Source organism: Pinus tabuliformis, chromosome 6, assembly GCF_031772625.1.
Source record: "Pinus tabuliformis cultivar Carrire ecotype Pingquan chromosome 6, CPIR1, whole genome shotgun sequence".
Lineage (NCBI taxonomy): Eukaryota > Viridiplantae > Streptophyta > Pinopsida > Pinales > Pinaceae > Pinus > Pinus tabuliformis.
In genome coordinates, this window is record NC_142292.1 from 272,042,780 (window position 1) to 272,052,764 (window position 9,985).

The window sequence follows — 9,985 nt, forward strand, 5'->3', positions numbered from 1 at the left end:
TACCTGAGTGGTTGCAAATGGTATTGCCACATCAGTGGGGCATAATGGCTTAAATCCCAACCCTACCTGGAAGGGGTCATGGCCTGTTGAGTTGTGGAGGGATTTGTTATAACTGTGTTGGAAATAGGGGAGACTTTCATCCCACGTGCATGGATGCTTCGAATTGTACATGTGCAAAATGTGTATGATCATCTTGTTGACAACCTCTATTTGGCCATCATTTTGGGGATGGAAAGTCATGGACTTAGTAAGTTTTATATCCAACATTGACCAGAGACTTGACCAAAATGCAATCAGGAATCTATTGTCCCGATCTGAGACAATGGATTGTGGGATCCCAAAGTGTACCCATACTCGCTCAAAGAAGAGCTTAGCAGTGGCCTCTACTGTGATACTCTTATTGCAGGCCACTATGACGACCATCTTAGAGAATTTGTCAATGACCACGAAAATGCAATCGTTTCATGCTTAGTAGAAGAAAGACCCGACATGTAATCCATAAAGATAGATTCCTAAGGCCGTCCAAGAGTAGGTAGAGGAGTATACAGGCCTTGCTTCTTGATGGTTGGTTTGGTAATGGCGCATGCGGTGTAGTATCTATTGTACTTCCCAACATCCTGACGAAGTTTCAGCCAATAAAATACTTATGCAATACCACCACTGTTTTCTCTACTCCGAAATGTCCAACGACTCAACTATAATGTGCCTCCAAAATAATCTTGGCATGCTCACTTGAAGGAACACAAATGTGTCCTAGGTGGCATAACAGTGCATCCTGAAGGTGAAAATTTGGAACTTGCTTCCCTTCCAGGAGTATTTGGTATATGTTGCTGAATTTTGGATCACTCTTGTAAAGATGCGGCCACCTCGATGTCTCATACCCATAGGAGTCGAGCACATTGATCAGCAACATGACCGGTGGTCGGTTGAGGCAACTAACAACATTATTGGTGCTGCCCTTCTTATACTTAATGCTCAAATGGAACTATTGCAAATATGTGGACCATTTATGATGGAGATCGTTCTGCAACTTCCCTTATGTCTATATGAACTCTAGAGGTTGGTGGTCTATGTGGAAGACCGTTTCCCTCCCTAGAATGTAATGCTTCCATTGTCAGCAGACCTACACAATGGAATACATTTCTTTGTCATAAGTGGGGTACTTTCGAACTGTGTCTGAAAGTGTCTCACAGTGGTAAGCCACTAGATGCCCATGCTGAGTAAGAAATGCACCAATAACATAGTCACAGGCATCTGTCTCAATCTCAAATGGTTGTTGCAGGTTTGGTAATGTGAGCACTGGTGCAGAAAAAAGGTGATTCTTCAACACGGAGAACACTTGTTGTTGGGTTTCCGACTAATTTTTTTCTTTTGCTCCGCCCTTGGTGACTTTACTTAAAGGCCAAGTGATATGAGAGAAACCGAACACGAACCTACAATAGAAATTGACAAGAGCCAAAAATATCTAGATCTTTGTTAGAGTGGTTGGGGTTGGTCAATCCCGAATGACTTGTATCTTGGATGGGTGCACATGTACACCCTTCTCATCAATGATGTACCCTAGATATTGAACTTGGGTTAGGCCAAAGGTGCATTTCTCTAAGTTAGCACACAACTTGTGTTGGCATAAGGTTTGAAGGACCTGTTGAATATGGTGGAGGTGCTCTTCCCAACTCTGGCTGAAGATCAAGATGTCATCTAAATACACCACCAAGAATGCATTGGTGAAGGGTCGCAAGATGTTGTCCATCAGTATCATGAAGGTTGCAGGGCCATTCGTTAATCTGAATGGCATGACCAACCATTCGAAAAGGCCCTCCTTCAATTTGAAGGTAGTCTTCCACACATCGAAGGGTTCGATAGGCACCTGGTGATAACCTGACTTCAAGTCAATCTTGCTGAAATATTTGTTCCCCTTGAGCTGGTGCAGAATATCATCAATCCGCGGGATTGGTACCTATTCCGGATAGTGATCTTGTTCAGTTCCCGTTACATAATACAGAGCCTCCAAGTCCCATCCTTCTTCTGTCCCAATATAATCGGGCTCCCACAAGGTGATGAGCTTGGCCTAATGTGCTCTTTCTGCAATAGTTCCTAAATCTGCCTCTTGATCTCATCGTTATCTAGAACAGAGCATTGATAGATCGGTCCTTTTGGCAGCGGTGAGCCTAGGGTCAGATCGATGGAGTGCTTGACCTGGCAGTGCAGAGGTACCCTTGTGGGTGAGGCAAAAATATCCCTGTACTCCTCCATGAACTTATCCATCTACTGCTGCTGTGCAAAGGAGCCCTGCTTGGAAGCCATGGCCACAACATTCTTCTTTCCCTAGGGGAAAATCATAAGGAAAAAAAAATTTATTGGTCTGGGAAATGATCTTACTGCATTTCTTTGGAGTGATCAAAGAGATGGTGGTAGGCGGGGCTACCTCTAGTATCTCATATAACTTATTATCTAAAGTAATAATCACAGAGCGAGGTCTAGACTCATAAACAACATGTCTCTTCCACAAGTATGGTTGTCCTAACAATACATTACAAACTTCAAGAGGAGAAACGTCACACAATACCTCATCCGTGAAGGGCTTGATGCTGTAGGGAAGGCAACACTGCTGGCTGACATGATGATCTCATCCTTGGTGAAGCCACCTGATGGTGTACGATTATGGATGTGCTATAGTATTTAGGCCCAACCACTTCACGACCTCTTCTAAAATAAGGTTCTTTTGGCTCTCGTTGTCCATAATTAATTGCAGCGAAGAACCCTTTACCCACATCTGTGAGTGGAAGAGGTGTCCCCCCTCCTCTGTATCTTCAGGATCAATCTTATGAATATTGATGGTGGCCACGGTGTTACTGGGCTCTGCATCAATGATCTACTTCCCTTTGTTAGTTCCCTTATCAATTTATAATTCAGAGTCTAAACCTGCGTCTGATTCAGAAGCCTTCAACTCGGCCACCAGTGACGGCTTGGCTTGACACTCACTTGTATTGTGAGTGGAGCTCTTATGGAACTCACACCATTTTCCCTTGTCCTTCTTCAGCTTTGGGGTGTTGTTCTTTACTTGTGGCTTTGGCGGGTTGTCTTGGGTAGCGCTGCCTTGGCTTGGTCCTTTTTTCTCTGGTTTGGGGTCACCTATTCCTTTCTTTGGATTTGTAGATCCAAAGTCATGAACTTCTTCTATTTAAAATTATGCTCAATTTGTATGGCATACCGATATGCCATGCCGAGCAAGGAAATGTCCAGGAACTCCATCTTGTCTTGGATGTACTTGTGTAAACAGCTGCGGTACTTGAGCACCAAATGCTGCTCAGTATCCTTGACACCTAGCTTTGTGCGAAGGATATGGAAAGTGTTTGTGAACTCTTGCACATCTTGGTCCCTTCCTTGCCACAGTGTGGTCCACTTTATGTACTATTTGTATCCATAGCTCCTGAATGGGTAATATTGTTCCTTGATGGCATCTTGGAAAGAATTCCAAGTGGGTGCATCTCAAAATAGTGAGGGTTCACTCTTGTCCTTTTGTTCATAGTAGGTTTCCCACCAATATTACTTGACGTGTGGGGTAGCTTTAAGAAGTGAAAAAGTAATCTTTTCCCGATTGGAAAAGTCATGAACTGAAAAATTCCTTCCAATTGATTTAACCATTTTTCTACGACATTTGTATCTATCAGGCCTTCGAATATGGGAATATAGAAGTTAACTTGTACCTTAAAAGGAATGGCACCTCCAGAGTTGTTGTTGGATGAAGACACATCCCCTGTGGGTAGTTGTCGAAGGATTTGGGCAAAGTTATCCATCAATGCATCCCTTTGTCGTTCGAGGGCTTCCGCGAGCAACATTTTGAAAGAATATCCTACCCCCTTGTCTTTCCTTTCTTCTGCCATGGGAGGTCGTTGGGTTTTGCGAGGCTGATCTTGCAATGGTTCAACTAGATCAAGCCCTAACTCCTTATACCCTAACCTTGTTGGGGACATGCAAAGAAAAATAGAGAAAGAGCAGACCGCTCTGATACCACTGATCCGAACTTAAACAGGAATGCAACAACTTACAGATATAATCATAAACACAGAGATGCAACAAAAAAACACTTCATTTAATTAATAGAAAAATACTGAACTATGCTTACAAATAGAATGGAAATAAGATAGCTTGGGCGATGGTAGCTTATCTCTGAGAAGAGATGTGGTGGCTACATGCCTTTAAACTGTGTTACAATGAGGCTCAAGGGCCTATTTATTATTGGAAAACATGAGAAAACCCTAAAAAACCAAAACCCTAACCACAGGAGATGTAACACCAAGAGTTTGTGGGCCCCGTGGGATTAGTTTGGAAACCAACTTCTAGGGGTCGTAACTTGATCATATTATCTCCGTTTGGTGTGTATGATATCTTGTTGGAAAGGTCTCTCTTAGTACTATAGATTTCTCCATAGGCTACTGCCTATGGCTACGAGCCTGCCATAGACCCCAAAAAATGTCGTTTAGGGGGTCAAAACTACTTTGGAAGTTCAGGACTTGAAAAACTGCTAAAAATAGTAAATGCTGAAATGAACAAGGAAACAGATGAAACTGACTAGGGGGTCTAGGTGGAATAGACGAGTGGCCACCAATATCCACTTGGATGAGATGAAATCACACCTGAACCAAGATGGAATACATAACCAGAAGTGCTCTTCCTATCATCCAAATTGCCTGCAAAATCATTGTCTGTGTATCCAATCAAATCCTTCTTCTCTATGCTTGCATACATTATGTGACAATCTCTAGTTCCTACTACGTATGTCAGAATTATTTTTCCTACACTCGAATGTGTGCCTTTTGGAGTTTCCATAAACCTAGAAATCAAACTCACTCCTTGCATAATATCTGGTCTTGTAGCTGTGAGATACATGAGGCTGCCAAAAAATCTTTTGAATAGAGTTGGATTGACATATGATCCTTCATCATCCTTGCTTAAATTTGTACCTGTTTCAAATGGTGTGTGGATAGGTTTGCAATTTTCAATTGTGAATATTTTCAACAAATCTCTAGCATATTTGTTTTGGCAAACAAAAATTCCTTTTTTCAGATTGCTCAACTTCTATGCCAAGAAAATATTTCATAAGTCCGAGATTTGTCATCTCAAATTATTTCATCATTGCTATTTTAAATTCATCTGATATACTTTCCATTTGTTATGAGCTGTTATGCCTAGAACCGCTCTTATAATATCCAATTTGGCTACTGGAGAAAATGTTTCTCCAAAGTCTATTCCTGGTTGCTGCGAGAATCCTTTTGCTACAAGTCGTGCTTTAAATCTGTCAATTTCACCTTTCTCATTCAACTTTGTTTTGTACACCCATTTTACAACAATGATATTTTTGTCTCTTGGTAAATCAACCAAATCCCATGTATCATTCTTTTCAATAGCTCCATTTTTTTCATCCATGGCTTGCACCTAATTTTAATCTCCAATTTCTTCTTCAAACGAAGAAGGTTGGAATGACAATAGTGTAATATTTGAACTAACATCCAAATCATCATCAATATCTTTATGAGTTCTCATCTTTCTCTTACCATTGCTTGATTCGTTATCTAATTGATTTTTGGGAGAATAATCTTGATCTGTTGATTTGCTTGAAGATCCATGCTGCTCAGAAAATATTGGAGTCCTTGTTGGTGTGTCTCTGTTTGGTGTCTTCACCTGTGATTCTTGCTGCTCCTTTTCTGCTACATCATCTTCTTCATCAGTGTCACTTGTGCATCAACTGTTTTGTCTAAACTACCAATCCACGACTCTTTTTCTTTGAACACAACATCTATGCTAATTATGGTCTTCTTGGTGTCTGGGTTATACAATTATAAGATTTTGATTACTCACTGTAACCAATAAATATGCATTTTTCACTTTTATCATCCAATTTTCCTCTTAGCTGTTTAGGCACATGTGCATAAACTACACATCCAAATACTCTGAGATGAGATATGCTACAAGGCATATCTGACCATGCTTGTTCTAGCACTTTGTTCATCACACTCTTTGTAGGAGATTTGTTGATAACATAAATAGCACATACAATTTCTTCTGCCCAATACTCATTAGATACATTTCTTCCTTTCAACATGCTTCTTGAGATGTTCACAATTGTCCTACTCTTTCTCTCCGCTACACCATTTTGCTGCAGTGTGTACCTAGTTGTAGATTGTCTTCTAATTCTATGTTATTTGCATTACTCATGGAATTCCTTTGAATCATATTCGCCACCACGATTTGACCTCAATACCTTGATCTATCGATCACTTCGGTTCTTTGATAAGGCTTTGAATTCTTTGAACTCTGCAAAAGTTTCAGAATTCTTCTTCAAGAAGTAAACCCAGGTCTTTCTACTATAGTCATCAATGAATATGATGAAGTAACAACTTCCACCAATCGATTGTGTCCTCATAGATCCACACAAGTCTGTATGCACTAGCTCAAGAGGTTGCTTTGCTCTGTATGCAACTCCCTTTGGAAAACTTTCACGGTGTTTCTTTCCTAAGATGCAACACTCATCTACCAGTTAAACGATATTTGCGCAATTTTTACACTAATGAAGTGCAAAATCTACGTGTTTTTTAACAGTTCGACAAATTTACAACACAAAGTTATTTAAAAAAATTATTGGCCTTCTTCTCTTAGCCCTCTTCTCTTTGGCTCTACAGGCACCATGGATCTTGTGATCCTTCTCAACTCTGATACTAATTTGTTGGAAAGGCAAAGGAGATTAAACACAAAATTATGTACACAAAACACACGAGTTGTGCCTCTTCTATTGATCACACAAAAAATTGATCATTACAATGAACCTGGTGAAGGGTATTTAACATTTTCCAACTAGCGACTCACCTAAAATAACTTGACATGCAACCACGCACTATAAATTCGACTATGACTGAACTCGACTTGAGTCAACGCTCAGTTAATTGACTCTCTAATTTTAGCCAAATCCTCATGCGAGAGTAATTAACTTATTTTAACATGAGGGTTAATAAGATGGAAGCAGAATTGCTCACCAGAAAACCTTTCACTTGAGCCAAATGTTGGTCGAAATTATCTAGACAAAAGCCTTGATTTTTCAACTTATACTTGATGTCCTCTAAGGAAGAAAAAACATTGGAGTTCAACTTATGCTTGATGTCCTCTAAGGAAGAAAAAACATTGGAGTTCACCACCCGCTTGTCCTTAAAAAGAAGGTGCAAGAGAGTGGCCATTTGTTGTTGGAGTGCCAAATAACATAGAAAAGAGAGTGGCTATTCGTTGATGGAGTGCCAAAGAACTTAGAAAATGTAGTCAATGTAGTCATCACCTCTGGAAATGACCAGTTTCAGGGACCCATTGCATATCTTTCTCTGTCAATTCAGAAGATGAATGATACAATCTATGCCCAGATTCTTTTGCTTCCAAGAAAAGAAGCTCCTTATGTTCCTCCAAAGGAAATGCATCGAAAAAAGTTTCCACAAAATTGTAAGCAAAATGGCGAACCCTTTTATGCCCAATATTGCTATTACCACCCCTTGTTCTAGAGCTCATTCCTTGTTGCTACTACCACAAAATGGTGAACCTTTTTATGCCTAATATTGCTACTACTACCCCTTGTTCTAGAGCTCATTCCTTGTTGCTACTACCACAAAATGGTGAAACTTTTTATGCCCAATATTGCTACTACCACCCCCTTGTTCTAGAGCTCATTCTTTGTTGCCTTGGAGGCATGAGGAATGACACCAAAGAATATTGAGGATATTGAAGATAGGAATAAAAAGAACATTTACCAAAAAGATGGACGAGACAAAGGATGAGTATACCCAAATATGAAAACAACAATATCGTCACTTAGCATGACCCAAAGCGAACCAATAGTTCATGCTACCATAGTGTAATGTCATAACACCAACATAGATCCATCTTAAATACCAATTCCGAGAGGGATCTAATTTCTTCAAGTGCAATTTTTTTTATGAACTGGCATTATTAAAATATTTTGTATAGTTATTTAATCTTTTTTTTTTTAATTTTTATTTGGTCCAACATGAATAAAATTTCAACTTTTGCATAGTTATTTATTTTTTTTAATTTTTATTTGCGCTAACATGAGTAAAAATTTCAACTTTGATGATAGTCTTGGACCAGCAAAACCGTCTTGGACCAAGCCCAAAATGTGAATTAAAATTGAGAATTTTGTAGTAAACCACTGCCACTGAAAAGGTTGCATCAAACAAAATAAACACATAAATATACTGCTTAGCACGTCCAACTCTGAAATCTTACGAAATAGTATAACTCTAGTGACTGAAACACCAACCAACAAAAAGATAGAGAATTACTCGACTCGGGAGTTAAAAAAGCAAATAGACTACAATCAGAATGCACACCATTGACCTTAAACACCTGCCATTGTAACAGAGAAATGCTCACAAACTCAACAATTAAACGTTCAAGCAGACTACCTTTAGAATGTTGAGACCATGCAAAGAGCTTGAGACCCACAAGACTCGCCAACTGATAAATGAAGACCTTGGTCCATTCAAAAAGAAACGCCCATGAAAACCACTGTCGCAGACATGGAATATGACAGTATGGTACCACTAAGAAAGCAGAATTGGCGAGAAAGGAGAAATCCATGCCACTGCTGGCACAGAGCTCGTACATAAACCAACGTCTCATACTTGAACATTTAAAGCAAAAAACCACTCCCACCTTGAACTCTACTATCTTAACTGTCCACTGCCACACCTTTACTTCGGGAGAACAAGTGTGACTGAAACACACATCACAAGGCTTTCGTTAAACTCTGAGAGACACCTCCATTTGGGATATTTAAATATAAAATGTTATTTTTAAATCTAAATTTTTTTTTTTGAAATAGTAAATTTAAATCGTATAATACTCAGAATTCAAAAACTTATATATACATTAAATATATATATATATATATATATATAAACATGTTATAAAATAAAAAAATAATAATAATTTCACCAGACGAAAAAACATGGAGGGTTTTACGCACACAGAAATTACGATGTGCAGCACCGCCTAACCGGCCGAGTCCCTAGAACTGCACCGCCATCCTTGCCGAGACCCTGCGAATGCAGTGATTGGAGCAGGGTGATCAGATCCCCCTGAGGGGGGGAATCAAACAGTTTCTTTGCCACATAATGTACATAGTATTATCACTATTATTACTGTCGTCGTTGGCAATGAAGCCAGATATTGTGCTTTCCCCATGGATGGTTTGCTCATGAATGGAAGAAAAGTTACGGCTACTAAGCAATAGCCCTGTAACTAAGAAGATGAGGTTACGGTGTAAGAGGTTATGGCCGCGGAGAAAGAGCCTACGCCAAAAACCCTGGTTGATGCGGAAGCTTTGTTTCAAAAGCGTGGTATATGCGAGAGTGTTTTTCCGGATCTCAGTTAAGATGGTGTCTGGACACTCTTTGCTTTTTTTGGGTGAGACCTATGGATCCGTAAGTAAGGGACTTCAAACTTTTGCTAGAGCTCAAATCTGGGTTTCCTTATGGGGTTCAACGCCTCTTCTATGAAGGTAGCAATTAGAAGATTTTTTTTCAATCTTTGCTTATTATATTTGTAAGGATTCCATGGTGCTTTTGACTCTCCGTTTGTGAGGGAGTGTTTTGGGGAAACCCCCCTCCTCCGAGGCTTTCTCATATAAAGATGCATTTTATAACCACACTTTTCAGGGCGTTCATCTTCCTTCAACTACCCCTCAAACTCCAAGTAAAGCATTGCCTTCCCAAGATGCGCCTTGTCCTTTTATTGTGGAAAAATTGGAGGACATTCCCTCTATTGACATTTCTCATCTAGACAATATTCACGAGCTACTGGAAAAGTGTGTGGTATGATCTGTCATTTCAATGGGTTGTGGCCTCAAACACCAGATCTTTATGAATGGATATACTCAAACTGGACTTATCGAAGGTTCTCTTCTATTCAAAGGGCTTCTTCATAG